The 13,388-nt window shown below is 45.2% G+C and overlaps 1 protein-coding gene and 1 long non-coding RNA gene across 10 annotated transcripts in view; one reads left to right on the forward strand and one right to left on the reverse strand.

Annotated features, from left to right (window-relative positions):
• Window positions 1–5,060, reverse strand: part of LOC116069621 — a 21,719-nt gene extending 16,659 nt beyond the window's left edge. Inside the window, exons 1-2 of the long non-coding RNA XR_004110073.1 lie at window positions 4,606–5,060; window positions 3,883–4,277 (exon numbers count right to left, since the gene is read on the reverse strand). This is a non-coding gene — a long non-coding RNA (uncharacterized LOC116069621). The remainder of the gene's footprint in view (window positions 1–3,882; window positions 4,278–4,605) is intronic.
• The window catches only part of Znf827 (zinc finger protein 827), a 171,710-nt gene that overhangs the window by 119,321 nt on the left and 39,001 nt on the right, over window positions 1–13,388 (forward strand). The gene's annotated exons all lie outside the window — the stretch shown is intronic.

A 13,388-nucleotide genomic window follows, 5' to 3' on the forward strand; every position in this document is an offset into this window, starting at 1 on the left:
GGGGAAGCAGGGATGAGGATGGCTGATGGGGAGGCAGGGGTGAGGATGGCTGATGGAGAGGCAGCGTGAGGATGTCTGATGGGGAGGCAGGGGTGAGGATGTCTGATGGGGAGGCAGGGATGAGGATGTCTGATGGGGAGGCAGGGTGAGGATGGCTAATGGGGAGGCAGGGGTGAGGATGGCTGATGGGGAGGCAGGGGTGAGGATGGCTGATGGGGAGGCAGGGGTAAGGATGTCTGAGAGGGAGGCAGGGATGCAGATGGCTTTCCTTTTTATCTTTATTTTATGGATAGGTACAAAGTCACTTGTCAGAGTTATCACTTAAAGCTTTGATGTTCTTAGAAACCTCCTTCTAGGTCATTTGAATGCTACCCTTAAAATATTATTTCAACTGTTTATTTCCTTAGCAAACTTATTTCCAGAGGAAATGTAAGGTTATGCCAGCCCTTTGGATTTTCTTAGAGTCCCAATTGGTGAATGAGGCCCACTATGGCCAATGGCAATCTATCATATCCCTAGAACCTGCAGCAAACACAGCGATATTTCCATAGGAGACTGTGGTATATCAGTGTAAACTGCTATAGTTGGATCTGAAATGCCCTCAGTGGCCTGTGTGTGCAGAAGGCTTGGCTCTCGGCTTCACTGGGAGGAGGCAGAACTTAGCAGCTAAGGCCCAATGTTAGTGGAGAGCCGTGACAAGGAGACCCATGTCCAGTTCCATGTGTGTGACTTCACTGGGGGCCATGAGTGGGGGAGCAGAGTAGGTAAGACTGGTGGGAACTGTGGACTGTGGGGCGATCGAGAATAGCACAGTTAACTAGGCATCAGCAGATGGCATCTGCAGCTCACACAGCTGCCACCACCTCAGACACAGAGGAAGCGTAGAGCCTTCCAACGCCTTAGCCTTGGTCGTTGCCAGAATTTCTAAAGCGACTTTCCTGAGAACCAGACCCGATATACTCACTTGCTGTGAGCATCTTCGACTGAGGTAACATGAAGGATCCATGAAGGATCCTTAATGATCATGGGATAAAAGCCATTGTCACTTTCTGTCAGAGTGGCATGGGGACATGGGACCCTGAAAGCCATGTGTGGATGTACTATGGGTGGTAGGGCTTCTAGTGGTGTTTGTACAGAGGGGTAAAGGAGCTTTCCTATGAGGCGAGAGAGAAATCTCAGGTTGTGTAACAGTGTACTTTGTCTAATATCTAATGGCCTATAAGTTGTGCAAGGTATACATTAACATTAAAAAGGAAGACTGAAGCGAGGCGTCTTCGGGAGGACCCATCACAGTGGTACCTGCCTTTGTTTGTTTTCCGGCACCTTGCAGTGAGCAGGGGCCATTAAGGAAACACCTCCATACTGCCTGGAAACAATGTGGCGCTTCAATTCTGAGTTATTATGATTTTGAAATCGCAGCAGGATTTGCTCTGTATCAAGCCAAAACCCAGAAATACCGCCAGAGTGAGTGTGAAGGAAAATGTGGGTCTCTGTGGGACTCATCCGCAGCCTTGGAGTCTCTTGTGCTTCTGTTTGTTATTTCAGATGGAGCCTGGAGTCGGATGATGTAAAACATTTGTAAATTCCTCCCCCCATTCTCTCTCGCCGTAAAAAAAAAATGTTTTGTTGTTATTTGTACTATATCTGTAAGAAGGGAAGGAGTAAAGAGCATTAGCGCCCTTCCAAAAAGATGCTTTTCTGTGTCAGTTGTTGGGAAATCCAGTTTCCTCCTATCTTGGTGTGACAGGCAGAACTGGATGTTCAGTGAAAATATTATTTTAGAAATCGTCTCTTGACTTTGGGGAAATGACTGTCACTGATGTGCCTACACATGAGCCTGGACTTAAGTTCTGATCTTCAACACCCACATAAAAGCTGCGTGCAGTGGCGCAGGTCTATAACCCTGGTCCTGGTGCTGTGGAGCAGATCCCGAGGACTCACTGACCAGCCATTCTAATCAATCAGTGAGCTCTAGGCTCAGGGAAGACCATTGCCACATAGCTGCCACCACCACCTCAAATCAAACAAACAAGGTGGGGAGCAAGAGAGGAAAATACAGGATGCTAAGTTCTGACCTCCACATACACATGCACACATATGCCTGCATACACGTAGACACACACAGGACACCCACATGCTACACCACACAGAAACACGACATCACAGACAAATAAAAAGAGGGAGGGAGAGGTGAGGGGAAGAGAGAGAGATTGATCGATTGCCTATCCCCCATCCAATTCTGGATCGTTCTCTGCTCCCTGCCTGCCTGTCAATCCAAGTTAAGCGGTCTATAAGGTCATATATTTTTGTGCTTTGGCTCTTAGAAGCCCCCCAAAGCACCATGTGTTGAAGATTTAGTTTCCAGTTGATAGCACTCTTGGGGGGTGGTAAGAACTTCAGCAGCTGAAGTGACACCACAAGAAGGACATTAGACCACTGTAGGTAGCCTTGGAAAGGGTCAAATCCCTGCCCCAGTCTTCCCTGTCCCCTACCCCTATGAGGAGAGCAGCTGTATCTCACCATGATGCTCTGTCTAGCTCACTGTAGGACCAAAACAACAGCACCAATGAAACATGGACAAAATAAATCTCTCTTCTCTAGAACACGTTTCTCTTAGATACTTTGTCACAGTCTCAGGAAGCCGTTAACACTTTCTAAACTCTATGATATGTCATGTCACAGTACCATCTACAAGTCACCCTTGCCAAACCCGCTGCTGAAGGGGTTTGATCTGAAGGGTCCCTTAAGACAGTTGAAAAGATACATTTTAAGCTATGTGCCACTCCTCTGTGTTTTCAAATCTCATGTGATTCCAGGAGTTGGAGAGAGACAGAGGACAGACAGGAATGCAAGTCTGCCCTGGGCTCAGCCTTCTCAAAGGCAGTAGATTCTCTTTAGATTCGACCAAGTCATAGACAAATATTAGAACATGGGGTATTGACAAAACCTTCTTTTTTAAAGATAAGCAGATGAAACAGATTCTGTACAGAGAAAGAAACAAATGGATACCAAGGATCCCCTCTGCCAGTGGGTCTCCTCTCACCTTACTGTGGGAGCAGCTTGCTGAGATATGTAGGGATTATCTCCACGGTACCGGTAATTTATGGAGGTCCAGAGGCTGCCCTAGGTCATTCCAGTGATGGAGTTGCTGAGTCAGTGCAAGAGTCCAAAGCCAAATGTGTAGCCATGTGGGAGCCAGGAAACAGGACAGGCTGATATCAGCCCTGTCCCAATGCCAGTATCCTACGTGTGAAGGATGCCCTGCACCCAGGTAGAACTAAACGTAGAACTTTATTGAGATACTTTGAGGAACTAATGTGAGCTCTCACTGTTGTCAGTAGAATTCTAGTTTCATCCTCCTCCATCTCCATCTCCCCTCTTTGCTTTAAGTGCCGAGTAATTCCATAGTCATTTGCAATGTATCTTCCATTTGGGACTTAAGTAATTACTTTGTTACTGCTACTACTATTGCCACTACCACTACTGCTGGTACCACTACTATTATTATTTTCTGATAACCAGGGATTGAGCCTGGAGCCTCATGCATGCTAGGCAAGCCCTCTAGAATGAAACTCCAACTTCCACAAATTTGAATGCCTCTCTCTCCTGGTTTGAGGAAGTGGTTTTCTGATTGAAGTATGTATACAGAACCGTGGCAATCTGCTCAACAGGGCAAAAGGAAGTGCTCTAGGCCGGGGTTCAGGAAAACTAGAGTTATCCCCAGCCCAATTTCCAATAGGAAGAAGTTAGAAGGTCTCCAGGATCCTTCTAGATCTTGTTCAGCTCAGAGTTCTGTCATAATCAAGGGCACTGTGACAGTAGCTAACCCTGGTTTCTTTCTGTTCATTGGAGCTGATCTAGGGGGAATCAGAGTCTACTTACGGTGCAGGGTGGGCGGGGCTTTCTCCCCTCACTGATTACTGGAAGGAGGAGAGAAGTTATGGCCATTCTTCTTGAAAGTCACAAAGGTGGGTTGTGGTGTTGACCAGGAGGAGCAGAGAAGATCTTTTATTTAGGAAGCTTCAATGTTCCGTTTCTCATCAGGCTGCTTGTATGCACACAGAGTTCTGTAGGAATTCATGGGGCTTAAGACATCATGTCTGCCTCTGTTGGCCACTTGGCTCACTTAGATGTTGGTGCTATGTGCACATGGAGAGGCCATCGATGGAAGTGCACATTCACCTCAGACTTGACAGTGAGGAGGGACAGTGGCAGTAGATTTCAGCTTTACCACCTGTCCCTGTTGGTTTTCTCAACTTGACCCGAGCTACAGTCACCTGGGAAGAAGAACCTACACTGAGAAAATGCCTCCATCAGGCTGGATTGGAGGCAAGTCTGGGGGCATCGTTCCCTTGATTGTAGTTGATCCAGGAGTACCCAGCTCACTATGGGCAGTGCCCTCCCTGGGCATGTGGCTCAGGGTGGTATAAGAAAGTAAGTTAAGTTATCATGGATCACCACAGGGCTCCTCTGTGGCTCCTGCTTCAGTTTCTGTCCCAACTCCCCTGGATGATGGACTACAAGCTGTAAAGTGAAATGTACCCGAGTTGCTGTTGGTCATGGTCTTACTCACTGAAGCACAAAAGTAACAGAGACACGACCTACCACTGTCCAGGCCACTCCCGTTTGGAGCATGAGCTGCTGACTCTGAAGGGAGCACACATAGGTCAATAAATCCCTGTCCCCGCTGTGCCGCAAGTCTGGAAACGCCCACGCCACACGCAGCTTTTCTTTGGGTGCTTTCAAGATAGGCTACGGCTGGGAAGCTGCTTCTCAGAGGGGGAAAGTTTTACAGCCGTGGGTTGTCTTCGTCTACTGTTTCTAAGAGCAAAAGCTGTGCGCTCATGACTAGCCCAGCTGTGCCTTGCCAGCTGGTCTCGGTTAGTGCAGATGTATTCAGAAGAGAACCGTCAGCCGCATTCAGTACTATGCGCAGAGAAAGCTCTTTCATGAGTCTCTGTCAGGATGCTGTCTGACTTAGCCCTTCTCAGACTCATGAGTAATAAACGAGTTAAAGTGTTGGTCTCTGTAAGAGAACAGTGTGCATCCGCACTGGTAAGACAGGGCGTGGCTTGAGTCGTCCGATGCCATAGTTAGCCACTATGACACTCATGTCTGTACCTGGTAGAAGATAATCATATCCAGAAGCCCTCAGTACCCAGTGCACAGATGACCCTCTGAGGGATGTGCCCTGACACAGTGTGTCCTCGGAGCAGATCCAATACATACGGGCTCACACGCACTCTGTGGCTTCAGCAGGGCCTTCAGCTACATTTCTGCTTTAGCGAAGACTATTCAGATGCCTTGAGAATGAATAGAGCTATAAAAGCCAGATTCTTAAATCTGTGTAGTAGATAATGGAGAGGATTTGTTTGAAAATTGCAATGTGGTGACCCTGCCTGGCTAATTCAATCTACAAGGCCTTTTTTATATATACACTATGTCCTTCCAATTCCTTTGCTATCAAAAATACATAGTCTCATGTCACACAATTTCTTCTCTGTGTTTATTCCTTTTCAGGGCAGCAACTGCCCTCCAGTATCCAGGGCTGAAAATAAAGAGGGGGGACAGTCTACTCACAAACTAGATCATCTATTTCCAGTCAAACAAACCCATCCTGTTTTCCATTTGTAGGACGAATGACCGCCTCACTGTTGGAAAGACAACCCCCACCACATCACGGCCCTTTTCTAGATATAGCCATCAATGGAATGGTAGTCCAGGCTCTTCCCCTCTCCATACACTGGTTCTCTCTCTCATTTCCTGCTTTTCATATCAAGCTACTTAAAATTTCCGTTCTCAGTTTATCATTCAGAAAAGAAAGGTGTTAACCCAGCGTGCAGAAGGGTGGCCCTCCTTTGCTTTAAACTTTAGGTCCATTACAACATCCCTAGGTAGTTACTAGGGATATCCCTGATAAAGGTCCCTGGGACTCTTTAAATGTATCAGGTCCTAAATAAGCACACAGTTTCTCCCACTCTGTACTTTCTCCAGACCTCATTTCCAGAGAGAAGTGGGTGAAGAGGAAAGGGTAGGGCCTTCCTCCCCTACAACTCCTGTCTCAACAGCCACACTGTCACTACTCACTGAAATGCACCCTACGTTTAGAAACCATTAGTTTGGCTTTCCCTCAGAAGCAGATTTTGGACAAATATTTGTTTTCATATTTTAGAAGTAAAACCACGAAACTCTATTATGGGGACAGAGATGCCAGGCAAGGAGAAACAGAGTCAGTGACCCCAGCTTTATGAGACAGCCTACCAGTGTGGACAGCTAGAGATTAATGTCCCTGTTGCTATAGTTTGCATCTTAAATGCCTCCCCAAGGGCCCTTGTGTTGGAAGGCTTGGCCCTGCTCTCTGGTGCTATTAGGAGCAGGACTAGTGGAAGGAGGTTAGATCACTGGGGAAGTGACCTAGTAGGGGATGCTGGCTCCCAGGAGATCTCATCCTGTGCCTGCCTCTGCAGTCCTGGCCACCTTGAGTTGAGCGGCTCCATCTGCTCTGTGCACTCACTGTGGTGAACTGCCTTTGTACAGATCCAACAGCCAAGTCACCATGCACAGAACTCCTGAGGTCAGAAGAAACTTTTCCTTGTAAGTTGACTGCCTCAGCTATTTTGTCCTAGAGACAGAAAGCTGGCTGGGACACTAGGAAGCCATGTGGACAGATGCACATCAGTCTTCTACCCTACAGATGGGGATTTTCCTAGGGGTTTATCAGCTGGGGATTTTCCTAGGGGTTTATCGGTTGAAGGGGCCCGAAGAACATTATTTCCCCACACCATGGGCTAACACGTCAGTAGGCTAAGCAAGTGTCAGTAGAAAAAGCCGGAAAAGCCTTGGGAAATAAATGGAGGGCTGGGTATGAGAAGTCAGCTGAAAAGGCTGACACATGAAGGAATTGCAAACATCTAATAGCACACATTGAATCTAGGCTTCTGGCTTCTTTAAAGGTTCCTTGTTAGGCATAAAGGAGACTAGAGGCCATTGTCTCACCAGAACCTAGGGCCCATTGTAGCTGCTGAAGAGATCTTGGGTGAGAGGACAGTGCTGGGGAATACTGTGTTGGTGGTGTGGTGATTCAAGAGCTCAGGAGCCAGAGGTGGCAGGAGGGTGGCTCATAGTAAGTAACATAGTAAGACCCTGTCCCCAAACCAAGGGGTCTGGGAGAGCCTGGGTTCTGTTCCCAGCACTACCACCCCCAAAAGAAGAAAGAAAGGAAAAACCCTTATTATTGTACAGCTACAAGAGTATCAAATGTTTAAAAGAGGGTTCTCAATAAACCTTTCCTTACTTGGTTCAGATCTGTTTTGTTTGTTTATTCTGGATTTTGTTTCTTTGTTTCTTTGTTTTATCACAGGCTAAAATAGATCCCTTTACAGATAGGTGTGTGAGAAAGCTCATTATAGATGTAGTTGATTTCCATCTAAGGGTGTTGACGAGAACATGGAAGTGAAGGATTCCCTGGCTTCTGCGTGCATTTTCTCACCATAGATGCAGAGCTAACTGCCAACCAGCATGAAGCTGGAGGGAGATAGAAGTGCAAGATTTCAGGGTGAAACCATGGTGGTCTGCTTCAGCTACTGGAGAGGTTGAGGCAGGATCATGGCTTAAGCCCAAGAACTTTACGCCATCGTGGTCAACATAGTGAGAATTTGTCTCAAAAACAATTTGAAACAATAATCCACATTTTGATATGCCCCAAATTTATTATTTAGTATGATTATAAATTCCCCAGTCATAAGATTCTGTTATCGAGTCCCATATTACAAAGTTTAGAATTATTTCAAGTAAATAATTCAAGTAAAGTTCTCATCTTTGAGCTAACAGGAGGGTTTTTTTTTAACTTTTTTTATTCCATGAGGTTTTTAATGTAAAGCACTTTATTAAAGAACAGTTCTTGTGGTGTGAATAGCAGCTAATCATAGAGGAGCCTGTCAGAAACACTTACAGGAAAGTGTGTGAGACAGATTTGAATTCAGGGTGAATTTCTATAACATTTGGACAACCCATGAAATGGTGATTTCTTTTTTTTTTTTCATTTAAGTTATTAAAAAAAATCATTTGTGACATTTTCTTCTTGCTTTGGAAATATTTCCCATAGTGCATCTGACATTTTCCCAGTTGTCTGTTCCTCCTGAAGAGAGCGAGTCTCCTGAAGCTTCCAGGCTCTGTCTGCCAAGCTTATGGGTCTCTCTTTCCTTCTTCAATGTCTGAGTCCAGGGACAGGTGCGACTGAGGTCAGAGATGTTCACATGGGCTGGGCCATTTCTGCACTGTGTGTGCTTCTGCACGCTGACTTGCCTTTTTACCTTCCCCTTTCCTGTCTGGACCCACTCTGGGACTTAGGGAAGGCGAGGCTGCATGAGATACACTGATTGGAAATGAGAAGGAAAGGTGACAGATGCAGTGCTCCATGTAAGCCCGTGAACTTAGGGGCCAGAGTCCCACTCTGTGGCATCAAGCTACAAATAGGCTTGAGCAAGTAACTGATGTACAAGACCGGAAGGTGCTCACAGGACATGAAGAGCTGAGCAACCTGGGTGTCCAAAGGCTGGGAACCAGGGAATCAAAGCAGGGAGCTCAAAGGAGGACTCCAATCAGGGGCTTAAAGGAGGACTCCAAGCAGGAGCTTAAAGGAGGACTCCAAGCAGGAGCTTAAAGGAGGACTCCAAGCTGTTTCAAGAGAATGAGCAGCTATTGGAATTTATTGCAAAAGAAAACAAAAACTGGCTGCAAGCAGATTGTTCCACAAGCCTGTTGGTTGTTCTTGATGTTGTTTTTGTTTTTTAAAGAGAAAGTATCTTGGGTGCGTCCATCTGTTTGCATGTCTCTACAGATAGGTAAACTGAACAGAGACCACAAAGATGAGGCTCTTGAGTGAGAAGTGGTCTTGTTTAGTATATATTCACTGTTCCTCTTCTTGTGGTATTTGTTTATTTGAGAAATGGCTTTTACATATGTGATAGTGAATAATCTCAGATTAAATGAATCATTAAAATTTGATAAAACAATAATTCTGGAAAGTTGTTCCTCATTGAGCTCCCCAGCTGTAACTAGAAGTCAGAGTCATGGGAGTTTGTCTTCTGTTGATTCGGAATATAAAGCAAGGCTAGGGAGATGGCTTATTGGGTAAAGTGCCTGCTGGTCTCACACAAGGACTTGAGTTTGGATCCCGGGACCCACTTAGAAACTTGATGTGGTGTCACTGTTATCCCAGCATGAGAGGATGCGTATCTCGAAGCTTCCCCAGACAGCCAGTCTAGCCATAGCAAGGCATTCTGGGTTCAGTGACAGATCTTGTCACTGAAATAAGATCTTATCAAAAAAATAAGGCAGAGAACAATGTAGAAAGATCCTCAAAGTTGTCCCTTGGCCTCCACAAGTGGACACACAAGGCAGCACAACCACACACATGCGAAGCACACTCACGGGCCGCCTGACATCATCATCCATGAAAATGTGCTCATACAGAGAAAAACGCTGGCTTTGCCTCAGTGGCATTGAACTTGCAAGAACTTTTCACATTTTCTGGACTTACAGTTTTATGATAAATATATATTAGTCTTATAATTAGAAAATCTCAATATGTTGTTTTCTTTTTGAAACAAAGGGATATTTGTCTTAAATGTTCTCATACTGAATGCTTGCCACCAAACCTGGAAGTCTCTGTCACAAGATTATGCCTGGAGTGTTAGACAAGATCACCTTTGTTAAATATGACCCCAGGAGGCCAATAGACCCAAAATAGCACAATTTAATTAGCTAGACAGAATGAAAATATTGTTTTGTTTTATTTTGTTTTGTTTTGTTTAATATGTGCATAGGGAGTACTAGGAACACTGAATATTTTCATCTGGTGTTAAAATACTTCAGGCAAGAAGTATTGTAGTCTGTGTTCTGTACTGGTTGGTCTTCCTGCGGCCTCCAGAGCCTCCTGGGTCTCTGGGTACCTACCTTTCCCATCCTTGCCACTGGGGCTCCTCAGTCAGAATGACTCATCCCGTTTCAGAGTAGTATCCAGGAATGAGTCGCTCAGAGCGGGCGATGCTTCAGTAGAACTCGGCTTAGAGGCACGCAGGTCGAGGACTGGTGCGTGGCTGCTTCGTGCAGTAATCAGGGTGACTGTTGCATTAGAGAACGTGAAGGAGCCAGAAAATGATGTAAGGAGAGAGCAGCAGCAGCCTGCGGAGGGCACATGAAGAAAAAGACAAATCCAGCTCCTGGCTGCACATCTTTGCTGGAGTACAGTGGAGGGGACGACTGGCCGTGTGGTTTAAGTGACGGTTTTGGAGTAAGGTGACCTTAAGAAGGAAGATGACTCACACCAATTATTATTTTTGCATATACTATGTGGGTAGTTGCCAAGAGAAAAGTGGAGAAGTTTACTTTAAAAAGTAAAGAAATATAACTCTTATGAATGCTTTTAACGTGTAGACATGTTTTCAGTGTGTGAAGGTTATTTTTGACACTATTTTTGATCAAATTGGTTTTCATTTCTTTGAAAAATGTTAATTTTTAAAGCACGCCAGTCCATCTTCCAACTGTTACTTTCTATCACTGGAAAATGTGGTATTTTAAAAATACCATTCCTGTGTGAGTTAGATCGCCTTTGGTTCCATCCCTTCATAGTAATTACATTTTTTTTTTTTTTTTGAAGAAAAGCCATTTGGACATGAGGTACAGCAGAATGTTTGTTGCGGTTGTCTTTGGGTGGTGATGGTAGCTGCTGTGGACTTCTGTGGCCCTCACCCCACTCCACTTGCCCTTGAAATTCTATAATGATTATAAAACATTTTTAAAAAGAAAAGTAAATGTATTCCTGGGAATAAGAGATTGAAGAAGGAAGATGAGATTCATGCTGCTCCGATTTCTAGGCTGTGAGTGTAACAATGATTTTGGCCACAGACAGGGTGGGTCTTTCCTAGAGACCCCTAGATGCCTTGTGGAGCAATGAGCAAGTTTTGGCAAAGCTTTTAGACATCATTTCATCTCATAAGCTGTTTAAAAAGAGCTGTGAAGTACTCATGAACTACAACTATGACAAAAATCACATGGACCAGTTTGGAGATTTATCAAGCTCACCCAAGGAAAGATGCCAATTCGAGGGTGGTTACTTATTTTTAACCTTACAAGTTTAACCTTCCAAGATGGATTAATTAAATTTACTTCAGAGTACCAGCTATTATACAAGAGCCACACACCATCTCCACTAACTTGCTTGTCAAAAATAGTACGGTTAGTGCGTCCGTCTGTGGTGTTCTTGCGCTGGCCTGTTGGTCTCCTAAGTACCATTGATTCAGGTTTAATTAAAGGCTGGCTGCAGATGGAGAGTCTTTTCAGTAGTCACAGAAAGAAGTACCATGAGCATTCAGATCTCTGTTGCATCTATTTAATTTTCTACCCAAGAAGTCACTTAGAAAAACCACCTCAGTGGCTGCAGACCGGGCCCATTGACTGCTCCTCGGACTGTTTTCATGCTGTCAGGGGCAGAAGATAATGAGATGCTATAAAATGAATCAAATACAAAAGGATCTGAGCATCTTTGAATATTTAACGAGCACTATGAGAAGCTTTTGAGATGTGTGTGCACTGGGATGAGAAGAATATCCACTCACTCCTTCTACGTATACCTACATATCTGGACTGTCAGAGACAACAGGGAAGCAAAGCCCCTGTCTTTATGCCTCAGAAGGGAACACAGAATAAGGATCATATAAATATACATCTATCATATGCTACCATTGTCTTCCTTCATTTCCTGTTACTGTAATGAAATACTTGAACGTGAGTAGTTTATGAAGAATAGAATTTGTTTGAGTCATGATCCTGGAGTCTGGGAACTTTACAGCACGGTAGCAGCATCTGCTTGCTGGACACCTGGTGAGGGCTTCTCGTTGCATCAGGACCTGACAACGAGCATCACATGCCAAGACAGCAGAGTGTCGTCTTGTTCTTTTTTGTTTTTAGTTGAAAATAGATTCTTCTCTCATACAATATATCCCAACAGTTTCCCCTCTCTCCACTTCTCCCAGTTCCCTACCACCTCCCTTCTCTCCTACATCCACTCCCCATCCATTTCGCTTCAGAAAAGAGCAGCCTCCAAGAGACAACAACCAAACAGGACAAAACAAGATTCAGTAAGACAAGGCAAAAGCACTTCTATCGAGTATCCAGGCCGGGCAAGGCAACACCCTAGGAGGAAAGGGGTCTAGAGCAGGCAAAAGAGTCAGAGATACCACTAATGAATGTTCAGGATTCCTATGATAACTCTATTTTCACCGTTAATGTTTGTGCAAATAAAATACAACAACAACAACAACAACAACAACAACAACAACAATAATAATAATAATAATAATAATAATAATAATAATAATGAAAAGAGTCAGTGATATGCCTGATCCCACTGTTAGGAGTCCCAGAAAAACACCACAGCACACATGCAGAGGACCTGGTGCAGCCCCAGGAAGGCTCCATGCTTGCCATTCCCATTTCTGAGTCTGTGTGAGCCCTGCTTAATCGATTCAATGGGCCATGTTCTTCCCAAGCTCTGAGGAGAAGGACTTGATGGAGACCTCAAGTAGGACTCTCTCTACACAATGTCTGGCTGTGTGTTTCTGTACCTGCTCCTATCTGTTGCCATAGGAAGCCTCTCTGATGAGGACCGGACTAGGTGTGGATCTACGAGTGTAGAGAATAGCATTAGGAACTACTTCATTGGTTTTTGGATTTTGTCTTTTTCTTTTGCCTGTTGTGTTCAGTCCTACCCCAGGTCTCTGGGATATCCTGGATATCTCTGGTTTCTGGCCCTCACGGCAGTGCCAAGCATGGGCTCGCTCTCATGGTGTGGGCCTCAGGTTAAACCAGACATTGGTTGGCCACTCCCACAACTTCTGCTGCACCATTGCCCCAGCACCTCTTGCAGGCAGGACAGATTGTAGGTCAAAGGTTTTGTAGATGGGTTGGTGTCCAGGTGTCTCTTTCAGTAGCCTGCACAGTACTTTCTTGCATCAAAAAGACTAGAATGTAGGGTTGATGGCCCCATGTAGACTCAAGTTCGCCCCCTCTACAGGGCCCTCACCCTGATCCTAACTAGCCCTCTCCCCAGAGACCCACCTTCAAATATTAACACATGAATTGGAGGGACCAGTCCTTAGTCTAGAAGATATCTTGAAAAGCAAAACAAGGAAGGGGTAGGTGTCCCTCAAGGAGGTGTCATCCAGCAGCCAGGTGACGCTCGGACCCGCCTTGTGGGAAAGTGTTGTAGTGAAACAATCTGTGAAGCATTGGGAAGTGAGACTGGAGGGGAAGAGTGGAAGACAGCTTTCTGTGCAGGTGTGCAGAGACAGCTTTCTGTGCAGGTGTGCAGAGACAGCTTTCTGTGC

This window comes from Mastomys coucha, unplaced genomic scaffold (genome assembly GCF_008632895.1).
Source record: "Mastomys coucha isolate ucsf_1 unplaced genomic scaffold, UCSF_Mcou_1 pScaffold22, whole genome shotgun sequence".
NCBI classification, from domain to species: Eukaryota; Metazoa; Chordata; class Mammalia; order Rodentia; family Muridae; genus Mastomys; species Mastomys coucha.